Raw genomic sequence first — 11,133 nt, forward strand, 5'->3', positions numbered from 1 at the left:
TGACAGCTGAGGAAAAATCCTCCCACTGTCAGCTTGTGTCCCGCTACTGTCAGTGAGGACATGCTGGGAGTTGTAGTTTTGCTAATGCTGGGGGAGATGTGAGCAGACAGCATACTGAGGGAGGGGGCGGAGACCTGCACAGTGAGGCCACGCCCCCTCCCTTTGAGAAGAATTGAGACTAGTGAGCTGAATTAAAAGTGGAATAAATAAATAAATAAAGGAGCTAGACACATAAAAATTAGATGTACATGGTCAGGATTAGGTACTGAGTGATATATTAAAAATAAAATTGTTGGATCTGACAGGTACGCTTTAATCAGTTTTAGGTATCCTAAAAATTCTACTAGTTCCTGCAAAAAATAATAATTAAGAGAAATTAGAGAAATAAAGTTATGGCTGTTAGGATGAAACAACAAAAAAGACAAAACCAAAAACAGCCCTGTCCTAAAGCCTCGATAGTCTCATTATATGAAGTTGAGCTATAAACCTGCCGCAGCTCCTACCAGCAGGTCCTCCTCCCAGAAGGCATTGCTGGCTCTGTAGCCAATAACAATGGGTTAATAGAGGTAAATTATGAGATAGTGTGGAAGCTTCTATTCTGGCAATAGTCGCGCCCAGTCTACAATCGCTCTTTAGATTTAAAGGGGTACTCTGCCCCTAGACATCTTATTCCCCATGCGATCTCTGTGTACCACCCCACACTCGTTTAGAACTGAACAAGAGTGTGGGCAGCGGGGGTCGTGATGTCATGCCATGCCCCCTCAATGCAAGTCTATGGAAGGGGGGCGTGACATCACGACCCCCGCCACTCGCTCCAAGTGTTCGGAACAAAATGTTCCAAACGCTGGGGCAGTGGAGTACCCCTTTTAGATTACCGACAAACCAATGGAACAGCTCTCCTTATCCTAGACTTACAGGGATCAGGGATGTCCCGATACCATTTTTTTAAGACCAAGTACAAGTACCAATACTTTTATTTTTTTAAGCACTCACAGATACCAATTACCGATACTTTTTTCAATGTCAATGAGGAAAACTTTTTTATTTTAGTTTTTATAACAGAAAGGGCTTTTTTATATTAAACTAATATATATATATATATATATACACACACACACACACACACATATATACATACACACACACACACACACACACATATATACATACACACAGAGTATATAAAAATTTTTATTTAAACTTTTTGAAAAGGGAGTGATTCAAATTATTATTAAGGATAGGGTTAACTCACATTTTATTATTAATTTTTTTTTACAAATTTTTTCACTATTTTTTAGTCCCCATAGGGCTCTATTACATGCAATCCGTATTGCATACACTGATCAATGCTATGCCATAGCATAGCATTGATCAGTGTTATCGGCGCTTCTTTACTAATGCTTGCTATGGCTGGCTGCAGTAAAGGAGCGGCGTTCGGACGGCATGGAGCACAGTAAGGGACCTCCGGCCATCCTCTCAGCTGATCGGGAAACCGCAATTACAACGCGGTGATCCCTATCAGCATCCCTGAACTAACCGGCAGTTAATCTCAGGACTTTGATTGTGGCATCTAAAGGGCTAATGCAAGTCCCGGGTATGATGCTGCTGGGCGCGCTTCATAGCTTGGGACCGGACGCAGGGCGTAAGTTTACGCCCGGCATCCTCTAGGAGTTCATCAGTGCAGAGAGGGCAGGCAGCTGGCTGCACCTCTGTGGTACCTGCCGGAAAGTTTTGGATTAGGTATCGGGGACATTTGCACCAGTACTTGTGCAGATGTCCAGTGTCCGGTACCGGGACATCCCTAATTTCTATGAAGGGAGATAAGTGGCCAACAGATCAGCACCCCTTAATTCCTGAGAAATCAAGGATCAGACACATAAGAATGCAAACCATTGGATCTTAGATTCCCTCACCAGGAAAGATTTGGGGAGTCCCCTTTCCAACAATGGTCTTGTATGTATGACCGCCTATAGTTTTGTGTCACATACGATACGGTAGCTGCAATCGGTCCCACTGAACATGAACCAACCAAAGTTTAGGCTTAGAGTTTTGAAGGTTCACGTCTCCAAGACGTTGCCATGGCTCCAAGCACAAAATGTCTTCCTCCTCCATATAGGGGATCGGCGCGTTCTGACTTCCCAGACAGGTGTTTTGATTGTGTCTGTACCACTGGCGGCACGTTTTGCTCTTCCGTGAGAGAAACTTGACGTCGACCTGGATAATTATTTATTTCTTTCCTTTTCCTTTTGAAGCTCTAGACAGGCAATTATTTGGATACAGACTAGAGTAGTCAAAATTATCACACATGCAGAAAACTAGAGCAGCTCCGGGGAAAACTAAAAAACGTTACGATCTGAGGGGAGGAAAAAAGAAGACTAATATTAACGTCTCCGGCAAGATCGCGCTGCATGAACAAATATCAGCTCCTCGAAACAATCTGAACAATGGCAATCAGCAACGATGAGACACCAAACCCGATCCACTGCACCAAAGCATCGGTATCCCTTCCCATGGTCCTCCGGGGCCGCGCCTCCTGTATCTACATAATGCAGCTATGAAGAGACTTCATGAATAATTTATCCTTCCTGCACTTATTGGATAAAGCAACTCTCTCGACTGATCCTTTATTTCCAGACAATCTTGGGACACGTTACATTCTAGCAAGAAATGTGACTGAAAACCAGCACTGAATATGGATCCTACCGGATATGGATCCTACCGGAGGTGACCAAAGCATCAAACCGTAACTGGTTCCCCCACAGGGGTAAGGATGACCATGGACAGATGCCGATAAAAACTGTAATCACCGTTTTTGTGCATTTATTCTGGACATTGTTGGGGGGTCCCAGCCCCCTCACTGCCCATTCCCTATGTGACCCTACAATCTAATCGCGCTTACATTAGCAGAATACCCCATTAAAGGGGTACTCCGCTGCTAGACATCTTATCCCCTATCAAAAGGATAGGGGAATTCTAAACAAATGCCAGGTTCCTGCCCCCTCCATTCATGTCTATGGGAGGGGGCGTGTCGGACGACACGCCCCCTCCCATAGACATGAATGGAGGGGGTGTGGTGTAACGTCACGATCACGGCCTCCGGCTCCAGCGTTCTCAACAAAATGTTTAGAGCACCGGAGTACCCCTTTAATATCTCTATGCACATTGTGCCTTTTCTAATTAGTGTGAACGTTATATAGTTCCATAGTATGGTCGAAAAAAGACATACGTCCATCAAGTTCAACCAAGTGAATGGAGCCTGACATTTCGGGAGCTGATGTCATCAGTTTAGTGACATCATGAAGCACAGTATTAAAGGGGCACCCGATCTAACTGCTAAAGTTCCAGCCTCCAAATGGTGACAACAGGGAACAAGAGACTGAATTTTACTATTTAGCAAAGAGACATTTGATACAACTTTCGACTTGACCTAAATTCCAGACCCCTTGTTGGAGGAACGTTCAGATACAGCCAAGTCATGGCTCCACCTCCTAAAGACTATGACGGGACACTGCTCTGTGCACTGTTCATTTTGGAATAATGACGACGTCTGGCCAATCGCGGCCGTATAGTCTCTGGTAACAAGTAACTCAGGCCAACCTGTGCGAGTGATCTTGGTGCATTGTTGCACTGCTACTTACCTAAATCTGCAGGGAAGTCCTGCTACTTACCTAAATCTGCAGGGAAGTCCTAGCTGAGCAATATTTTATCTATTTTCTGTCTTTTTTTTTTTTTTTTTTTGCTACTATGTTTATATTCTCTTGTCTTGTTGATGCTACTGGACATGTTGTTGGTCTCTCCATGTCAATACTTTACTGGACGTGGCTGAAGGCCACCTGCTTCATCATCCATATTAATGAAGAAGAGGCAAAAAGATCATCCAAGATGGAGGACGGAAGAGACCCCCCCCCCCCATGTGAGCTGCCACCATTGGGACTATTATGCATTGAGTATTCTTTCCTGTTTATTAATAATCTATATGCTCCATCTGCTGTTTCTTAGGCTGATAGGGGGTGACATGTTAGAAACAGGAAATGCAAAGGGTGTGTGTTCAATAAGGCAGCCACTAGGGGTGCTATGGAGAGGGTTGGTATCATGCCCTTAACTTGTATGGTACGTCTCCATAGTGGAACATCAGTAACTGGCCTAGGGGGTCACAATGCCCATCTATCCAAAAAGTGATAGGGAGTGGTCTACTGTGGGGGGGGGGGGTTCCATTTTAGACAAGCACTAATGGGTCTAATTGATCACTTTGTAAATAGTACTTGCAGTATTTTTGTTTCCAAAAATTAGAAATCACTTACAGAAGTAGATGGTAGAAGATGCCGGGGCATGACAAATTCTGACTCCTCCACTCATGGCCTGACTCCAGGTATATGTCCTTGGCTGATCCACCCTCCCCTTGAAAAGCATAGAGCCTGTTTACCAAAATTGTCCTGGGCCCAACAAGCCCAATAAGCCCCAAATATCTGCCTAGGATTGACGACAATTCAGCCTTCTCTATAAATAATAATGTATAGACTGAGAACTTCATACCCTGAAGGACGATCATACTGGACCACATTTCTAGTCAAAAGACCCTCTATAGTGTGTGCAAATGGCTTAGGTGGAGACCCAGATATAGCAGTGGACAGGGGGAAAATGCAGGATCGGGGGAGGGGGGGGGGGAATCAGACGTGAGGGCCCCAATATTATAAATAATGTAATTAAATAAACTGAATTTCCTCCTCAAACAATGTCTGTCTACATTACTCCAGATAAAGTGCTTGAGATGTATAAACTCAGATGATCAAGCGTAAGTATTGTAGACAGGTAGAATAAAGCATAATGTCCGTACTTTTATACGAATGATAAATCCTTCATGTATTTATTCAATTCTTGACAATATATTCAGTATTCAGACATATGAGTGCGGTTATTCATAATGCAAGGTGGAATGCAGAGAGACACTGGTACAAACCTGCCGCGCTACGTTTCAGGGGCACGCCCCCTTTGAAGAGGGACACGAGTTCAAACCTGCCGCGCTGCGTTTCAGGGGCACGCCCCCTTTGAAGAGGGACACGAGTTCAAACCTGCCACGCTACGTTTCAGGGGCACGCCCCCTTTGAAGAGGGACACTGGGACAAACCTGCCACGCTACGATTCAGGGGCACGCACCTTTTGAAGTGAGACACTGGTACAAACCTGCGCTACGTTTCAGGGGCACGCTGCCTTTGAAGTGAAACACGGGTACAAACCTGCCGCGCTACGTTTCAGGGACACGCCCCCTTTGAAGAGGGACACGAGTACAAACCTGCCACGCTACGTTTCAGGGACACGCCCCCTTTGAAGTGAGACACGGGTACAAACCTGCCGCGCTACATTTCGGGGAAACACCCCATTTGAAGAGGGACACTGGTACAAACCTGCCGCGCTACGTTTCAGGGGCACGCACCTTTTGAAGTGAGACACGGGTAGAAACCTGCCGCGCTACGTTCCAGGGGCACGCCCCCTTTGAAGAGGGACACGGGTACAAACCTGCCGCGCTACGTTTCAGGGGCACGCCCCCTTTGAAGTGAGACACGGGTACAAACCTGCCACGCTACGTTTCAGGAGCGCACCCCGTTTGAACTGAGACACGGGTACAAACCTGCCGCGCTACGTTTCAGGGGCACGCCCCCTTTGAAGAGAGACACGGGTACAAACCTGCCGCGCTACGTTTCAGGGGCACGCCCCCTTTGAAGTGAGACACGGGTACAAACCTGATGCGCCAAGTCTCAGGGGCACGCCCCCTTAGGGGGGCGTGCCTCTGAGACGTAGCACAGCAGGTTTGTACCCGTGTCTCTCTCCATCTGACCCAGGTATTCTTTTTCCATTATTCCATTTCCATTCTACTTGTCTGCAATACTTACGTTTGATCATATGAGTTTATACATGTGTCAATTGTGTCCATAGAGCCCATGGATCAATAGCAATTTCCCAGAATCATTTACTTTCTAGGTGCAATGTTGGTAACTATGATTTTCTACAAAGTGCTTGAGATAAAATACCTGGACTGGCCAGGACTTTGCTGACCAGTACGTTTTATGGCATGTTAGAAATATAACTAAAAGAGTCAAGAGAGTGGCCCAAAAGGTTAGAGGAGATTCTAGGAAAAAACTTTTTTTTATATCAACTGGCTCCAGAAAGTTTAACAGATTTGTAAATTACTTCTATTAAAAAATCTTAATCCTTGCAATAATTAACAGCTGCTGAAGTTGAGTTCTTTTCTGTCTGGCAACAGTGCTCTCTGCTGACATCTCTGTCTGTCTCGGGAACTGCACAGAGTAGAAGAGGTTTGCTATAATACTGCTCCCATGTACAAGAATATAACTACTATAATACTGCTCCTATGTACAAGAATATAACTACTATAATACTGCTCCTATATACAAGAATATAACTACTATAATACTGCTCCTATATATACAAGAATATAACTACTATAATACTGCTCCTATGTACAAGAATATAACTACTATAATACTGCTCCTATGTACAAGAATATAACTACTATAATACTGCCTCCTATATACAAGAATTTAACTACTATAATACTGCCTCCTATATACAAGAATATAACTACTATAATACTGCTCCTATATACAAGAATAAAACTACTATAATACTGCTCCTATATACAAGAATAAAACTACTATAATACTGCTCCTATATACAAGAATAAAACTACTATAATACTGCTCCTATATACAAGAATATAACTACTATAATACTGCTCCTATATACAAGAATATAACTACTATAATACTGCTCCTATATACAAGAATATAACTACTATAATACTGCTCCTATGTACAAGAATATAACTACTATAATACTTCTCCTATATACAAGAATATACCTACTATAATACTGCTCCTATATACAAGAATATACCTACTATAATACTGCTCCTATATACAGGAATATAACTACTATAATACTTCTCCTATATACAAGAATATAACTACTATAATACTGCTCCTATATACAAGAATATACCTACTATAATACTGCTCCTATGTACAAGAATATAACTACTATAATACTGCTCCTATATACAAGAATATAACTACTATAATACTGCTCCTATATACAAGAATATAACTACTATAATACTGCTCCTATATACAAGAATATATCTACTATAATACTGCCTCCTATATACAAGAATATAACTACTATAATACTGCCTCCTATATACAAGAATATAACTACTATAATACTGTCTCCTATATACAAGAATATAGCTACTATAATACTGCTCCTATATACAAGAATATAACTACTATAATACTGCTCCTATATACAAGAATATAACTACTATAATACTGCTCCTATATACAATATAACTACTATAATACTGCTCCTATATACACGAATATAACTACTATAATACTGCTCCTATATACACGAATATAACTACTATAATACTGCTCCTATATACAAGAATATAACTACTATAATACTGCCTCCTATATACAAGAATATAACTACTATAATACTGCCTCCTATATACAAGAATATAACTACTATAATACTGCCCCTATATACAAGAATATAACTACTATAATACTGCTCCTATATACAAGAATATAACTACTATAATACTGCCTCCTATATACAAGAATATAACTACTATAATACTGTTCCTATATACAAGAATATAACTACTATAATACTGTTCCTATATACAAGAATATAACTACTATAATACTGCCTCCTATATACAAGAATATAACTACTATAATACTGCTCCTATATACAAGAATATAACTACTATAATACTGCTCCTATATACAAGAATATAACTACTATAATACTGCCTCCTATATACAAGAATATAACTACTATAATACTGCCTCCTATATACAAGAATATAACTACTATAATACTGCCTCCTATATACAAGAATATAACTACTATAATACTGCTCCTATATACAAGAATATAACTACTATAATACTGCTCCTATATACAAGAATATAACTACTATAATACTGTTCCTATATACAAGAATATAACTACTATAATACTGTTCCTATATACAAGAATATAACTACTATAATACTGCTCCTATATACAAGAATATAACTACTATAATACTGCTCCTATATACAAGAATATAACTACTATAATACTGCTCCTATATACAATATAACTACTATAATACTGCTCCTATATACACGAATATAACTACTATAATACTGCTCCTATATACACGAATATAACTACTATAATACTGCTCCTATATACAAGAATATAACTACTATAATACTGCCTCCTATATACAAGAATATAACTACTATAATACTGCCTCCTATATACAAGAATATAACTACTATAATACTGCCCCTATATACAAGAATATAACTACTATAATACTGCTCCTATATACAAGAATATAACTACTATAATACTGTTCCTATATACAAGAAAATACCTACTATAATACTGCCTCCTATATACAAGAATATAACTACTATAATACTGTTCCTATATACAAGAATATAACTACTATAATACTGCCTCCTATATACAAGAATATAACTACTATAATACTGCTCCTATATACAAGAATATAACTACTATAATACTGCTCCTATATACAAGAATATAACTACTATAATACTGCTCCTATATACAAGAATATAACTACTATAATACTGCCTCCTATATACAAGAATATAACTACTATAATACTGCCTCCTATATACAAGAATATAACTACTATAATACTGCCTCCTATATACAAGAATATAACTACTATAATACTGCCTCCTATATACAAGAATATAACTACTATAATACTGCCTCCTATATACAAGAATATAACTACTATAATACTGCCTCCTATATACAAGAATATAACTACTATAATACTGCTCCTATATACAAGAATATAACTACTATAATACTGCTCCTATATACAAGAATATAACTACTATAATACTGTTCCTATATACAAGAATATAACTACTATAATACTGCTCCTATATACAAGAATATAACTACTATAATACTGCTCCTATATACAAGAATATAACTACTATAATACTGCTCCTATATACAAGAATATAACTACTATAATACTGCTCCTATATACAAGAATATAACTACTATAATACTACTCCTATAGACAAGAATATAACTACTATAATACTGCTCCTATATACAAGAATATAACTACTATAATACTGCCTCCTATATACAAGAATATAACTACTATAATACCGCCCCTATATACAAGAATATAACTACTATAATACTGCTTCTATATACAAGAATATAACTACTATAATACTGCTCCTATATACAAGAATATAACTACTATAATACTGCCTCCAAGTACAGACAAAATATTCCTCATTGTAGGTGCGGTAGAACGATTTGCACATATATCGGACGTGCTGGGACTTATGACCGCGGAGTACTGAGGCACACGGCACAGTAAGAAAAAAAAAACTGCGCCGCAACACATTTTTGAGCTGAACTCCTGAATGTGTTTAGCGTCATGTGACGGAGCGGTGGCGGTAACGGAACGCATTATTAGCAGATGGAAGAAGCTTCATTTTCTTCCTTGAATGGAAGCGTCTTCTCACCGGGCATAAAAGGAAATCTTCCGCGCTCCTCACATAATTGGTTCCCTTGAAACAGCAAATTGAATTTCCGAGCAGCGGACGCCACGCGCGCCCTCCATATTAAGTATATGAGCGCGAGCTTCGGGGTAAAAGCCCATTGTTTGCTATGAATTGGACATGTGAGGGGATTAGGACTTCTTCTATATAAGATCATTAGTGAGAATTGTAACCTGTTTGGACAATTACCACTACTGTGGTGGAACCAATTAGCAATTGTTCCGTTTTCTTTCAGCACCCCCACAGGGGGAATGAAGAATTACACCCACTGAAATAAATGGGCTGTCCATGTAATGTATGTTTAAAGGAAAATTTCTGCCAAAGTTAACTTATCCCCTACCCACAGAATAGGGGATAGGTAGCTGATCGCGGGGGGGTTCCGACTGCTGGATAGGGGATAAGTTATTTTTGGCTGTAGTTTTCCTTTAAAGGGGTACTCCGCCCCTAGACATCTTATCCCTATCCAAAAGGATAGGGGGATGAGATGTCTGATCGCGCGATCTCCCTTCTGCACCCGGCGTTCGTTTAGAGTGTTGGGTACAGCATGGGAGGCTCGTGACGTCACGGCCACGCCCCCACTCAATGCAAGTCTATGGGAGGGGGCGTGACACCCCCTCCCATAGACTTGCATTGAGGGGGCATGGCCGTGACTTCACGAGCGGGGCATTGCTGTGATGTCGCGAGCCTCCACATCGCGAGTCATCCGGCACACAGCCGAGATCACGGGGGTCCCCAGTGGTGGGACCCCTGCGATCAGACATCTTATCCCCTAATAAGATGTCTATGGGCGGAGTACACCTTGAAGCCGAATCCTTCAGAGCGAGAAATGTTCCTTGTACCAGATCTCCATTCTGACTAAAAGATCTGGGCCCTGAATTTGAAGAATTTCCTAATAGGATATTTTTAGAAAGGATTTTCTGAACCAAATATGTTGGTTTAAATGGATCCATTGACATGCGCATGCGCGCCCCCCCCCCCCCCCCCCCCCCAATGACCATAGTCAGGGGGGTGCTGCGCTGAGATTAAAATATGCACAAATTAATGTGCTTTAAGGTGGAATAAAACCGATAAATTAAACCCCTCCACCGAAAGCCCATGTAAGGGTCTGGGCGCACGCAGTCTGTTAAATTTGTTCCAGTCGGCGCTATGAGTGACCCGAGCGAGAACCCCCCCTCCGGCTGTCAGTCGTCTGTACAGCAGCCATCACCCTCCCCTCAGTATGTCATACAGCATCATCTCCTCCTCATACATCTCTACCTCATTATACACGGCTGCCATGTAGTCTATGCTGTTGGCTCAGCTGCATTTTCAAAGGTTACATGACATCCTGAAGCTATGTCCACCCTCCATGACAGTGGTTTCCAACCTTTTTGGCTCGGGGCACGCCTTTGATGAGCAAAAAATAAATACATAAAAAAAAAAAAGGAGCAATGCACAATATCTATGTATCTGTGGGTATGTAGATTACACTGCTGCTTTA

At 40.8% G+C, this 11,133-nt stretch overlaps 1 long non-coding RNA gene across 1 annotated transcript; it reads right to left on the reverse strand.

Annotated features, from left to right (window-relative positions):
* Positions 1–953: 953 nt before the first annotated feature.
* On the reverse strand, positions 954–5,760 carry LOC130277322 (uncharacterized). The gene is made up of 2 exons (XR_008845425.1): positions 3,669–5,760; positions 954–3,638 (listed from the first exon to the last, which is right to left on the reverse strand). It is a non-coding gene; the product is annotated as an uncharacterized LOC130277322 (long non-coding RNA).
* Positions 5,761–11,133: the final 5,373 nt, after the last annotated feature.

Source organism: Hyla sarda, chromosome 6, assembly GCF_029499605.1.
Source record: "Hyla sarda isolate aHylSar1 chromosome 6, aHylSar1.hap1, whole genome shotgun sequence".
NCBI classification, from domain to species: Eukaryota; Metazoa; Chordata; class Amphibia; order Anura; family Hylidae; genus Hyla; species Hyla sarda.